The sequence below is a fragment of the Beta vulgaris genome, chromosome 7 (genome assembly GCF_026745355.1).
Source record: "Beta vulgaris subsp. vulgaris cultivar EL10 chromosome 7, EL10.2, whole genome shotgun sequence".
Classification (NCBI taxonomy): Eukaryota; Viridiplantae; Streptophyta; class Magnoliopsida; order Caryophyllales; family Amaranthaceae; genus Beta; species Beta vulgaris.
Genome location: NC_079208.1, coordinates 32,281,614 through 32,285,668, shown reverse-complemented (window position 1 = coordinate 32,285,668; position 4,055 = coordinate 32,281,614).

The window sequence follows — 4,055 nt, the reverse complement described above, 5'->3', positions numbered from 1 at the left end:
TCCAAATTTCTTCCTTCTACTCTAGATGATAACCTCAAAGGAGGATCTCTTAAATATGGTGTAGACCCGGTGGCTGACCCTTGTAATGCAGCAGCTTTCTTTGCGTTTAGGTAACTCCTTGACATCTGTTTCCATCGTATGCCCATTTGGAAGAACATTATACTGGGTCTTGACCAATAAATTCCACTCCATCTTCCTTCGCTGCTCACTGCCTTCTGGCTTTTTTTCTCTAGCTATTCTCTTAGAGGGTTCTTAACGAACATGTCGACTTGCACCTGGACGTCTGTTGCCATCTAGATTAACTTGCATTTGGATTAACTTGGAAGAATAACATATTAATCTTGATTTGTTCTTGGACAACTGCTGCCATCTTAGTCTGAAAGTCATTTAGGACGTTTTCCAAGTGAGCAACAGTCACTGGTCGTTGAAGATTTTCCTGAATGATAGGTTCATGACTCTGACCAGGAACATTGATGACGGACAAAGGTCTATCCCTCTCTTAGGGTGGTCTCTCATCGTTTACCTTCTTTTCAACTCGAATCTGAAAACTTCGATTCGTTGCCACATTGGACGAATGAAAATCAGTCATCACTACGTCTCCTCACAGGTGGCGCCAAATGTTAAGGGTTACTTGGCTGGAAAGTAAGCTTCGACTATTCACAATGTTCTTCGACTTAGACTTGTACAACGATGTCCGAATCTCGCTACCCGAACCCAAGCTTTGTTCACAAACCTGTAAAAGAAGGGACTCATCCGAGAGGTCTGGGTGGTTGTTTCCCCTCCGAAGCTTAAGTCATGTATCAAAAATGTAAAGGAAAAGTAGAGAGAGAAAAAGAGAAAGAATTTATGCAGAGTATGAGCACACTATTTAAAATGTTACCTTTCTCCTGATTTTCAAGGGCTATTTATAGTGTTGGGGTCTTGTATGCTTTTATTTTAGGTCACCCAAAAATGGGGGTACCCGGTTGGCCAGGCACAGGGTCGTCTCGTATAATTTAGGGGCCGTGTGCTAAACTAGAAATGATTCCCACAAGTAAAAAGAAAGATGTAGCTATATACATATGAAAAAGTAAATAACTGAAAAAAAATTCTAGAACAATCAGTACGGAAATCATATAACTTGAGTTATAAAGGAGCTTCTTTTCTAGCAGATTAGCAACATTATAGGATACTCCAAAAACTCTTTTGTAAAATTAATCAGACCACTACCACTATACCAACAAACCTGATTACATAAATAATCCACATAAATCATTAAAAAAAAGTGTCCAATTGATAAATGAACAATCGAAATTCTTCTATACTTTAAGTTCTTCTTCTATAGTAATAGTAATAGTAATAGTAATAGTAATAGTAATAGTAATAGTAATAGTAATAGTAATAGTAATAGTAATAGTAATAGTAATAGTAATAGTAATAGTAATAGTAATAGTAATAGTAATAGTAATAGTAATAGTAATAGTAATAGTAATAGTAATAGTAATAATGCAGTAATAACAATGGTAATAATATTAATAATAATATTAAAAATTGTATTAATAATAATAGTAATAATAATAATAGAATAATAATAATAATAATAGTAATAATAATAATAGTAATAATAATAATAATAGAATAATAATAATAATAATAATAGTAATAATAATAATAGTATTAGTAATAATAATAATTGTAATACTCCCTCCATTTCCTAAAGATCTTCCTTGTTACTATTCCTATAGAAACCAAGGAGGATCCATTTGTGTGGGGTGGGTAAAGTAGGAGAGAGAAAGGGGTTAAGATAAATAAACAAATAAAGAGGGGTTAAAGTAAGAGAGAGAAAGGGAGTAAAATTGAATTAATAATGTAATGGTGGACCATATGATAGGTACATGAGAGGGTAAAAAGAAAAAAAAATTCCAAATAAGGAATGAAGTAAAAGAGGGAAGATCATTAGGAAACGGAGTGAATATAATAATAACAATAGTAATAATAATAGTAGTAATAGTAGTAGTAGTAATAGTAATAGTGATAGTGATAGTGATAGTGATAGTGATAGTAATAGTAAGGGAGCGTTTGGTTCGTTGAGAGGAAAGGGAAAGCGTATGAGAAAGGGTTACAAGAGGAATGGAAAGGGTTTTCCTTTGATTAAAAATATTGTTTGGTTAGGAACATCAAAGAAAATGAATTTTTTTTTATTGTTATTAAATAATAATAATAATAACAATAATAATAATTGATAATAATAATAAATCATAATAATAAAAATAAATAATTAATAAATAATAAATAATAATGATAAATACATATTAATAAAAATAATAAAATAATATTAAAAATTAATAATAAACTAATTAAAATAATAAATTAAAATAATAAATAATAATAATAATATATAATAATAATATATAATAATAATTAATAATAATAATTAATAATAATAATTAAAATAATACAATAATAATAAATAATTATAATAATTATAACAATAAATTATAATAATGATATATAGTAATAATAAACAATAAATAGTAATATTAATAACAATAAATAATAATTATCATAATAGTAATTATTATGAAATAATAATAATAATAATAATTATTATTCAATAATAATAAGAATAATAAAAAAATAATAATAACAACAATAATAATAATAATAATAATAATAATAATAATAAATAATAATAATAATATAACAATAATAATAGTAATAATAATAATAATAATGATGATAATAATAATAATATAATAATAATAATAATAATAATAATAATAATAATAATAATAATAATAATAATAATAATGATCTGGTAGACGGATATGGGGTAATCCCAAACCTGAAGGGTTGTGGGGAATCAATCTAAGGGGAAGGAGGTAAATCCTAATAAGAAAAAGGGGTAAAGGATTTGAAAAGACACACTAACCAAACACTCACAAAGGACAACAAGGAACTCAATACCCTTTCTCTTTCTTGAAACCTTCCAACCAAACGCCCCCTAATAGTAATTGTAATTGTGGTGGTGGTCCTCCTTTAAGGGATCGTCCAATTGGATAACCTTTAAGGAAACGCTTTTATAGTGATAACTTCTAGGTCGCTATTGGCTTGTGGTTGGTCGAAGATAGAGGTATAACTTTTAATTCTTAAGTAAAACTCTTCGTCTGAGTACTTAGCCCCTACTAATGATATGTTTTATCCAACAGCTCCTGCCAAAACTGCTTTGAAGAAGTCTTGGACGGGAGACATCAACATGTTTAAGTTTACCAACTATCTCTGGAAGGAGTACGACAAAATTGGCTCTGAAAAGAGGACGGATACTCTGGTTCTTTTTTTTTTAATGTGAACGACAATAACATACTGATTTCTCTCAGACTGGACCCTTCGTCCAGAGTATATGAACTGGTTTTTGGAATGAGTACCTTCAAAAAGAGATAGACGACCACCGAGGTCGTCCTTACCTCTGAGGCCTTTGTCCATTTTTAGGACGAGGCTCTTTCCCAAAGAGAAAGAGGCTTGCGAACTTCTGGCCGACTTCCTTCTTTGGGAGGCCTTCGTCTGGAGATTCAGGCCCTTATCTAATTTTAGGACAAGGCTCCTTTCCAAAGGGAAAGCGGCCAACGGTAGGGGTGAGCACAACCGGGTACCCGGTAGAATTTCATAGACCCGGATCCGGACCCAGACTAAGACCCGGACCTAGTGGGTATTAAATATTTGTAATTAGAATTGGTCCAAATGGGTCCTAAGTTTTTTGACCCAGACCCGAAACCTGTGGGTACCAGGTCCAGAACTAAGTACCAAGTTGTAAGTTTAACAACATACTAAGATGGGCCAATTGAGCTATAAAATTTTTAAAAAAAAATTAAATGGGCCTAAAGGCCTACTACGTACTAACTTTTTACTTAACAACTATCACTAGTGGAAAATACTGCTTTTGCTACTTATCAAATGCTCCGGTTGACTAATCAACCCGAGCATTTGGGAATTTTAGATTTTCAGAAAAGCTCGATTTGATCAGTCAACCCGAGCATTTGATATCAAATGCTTCGGTTGATTAGTCAACCGAGCATTTG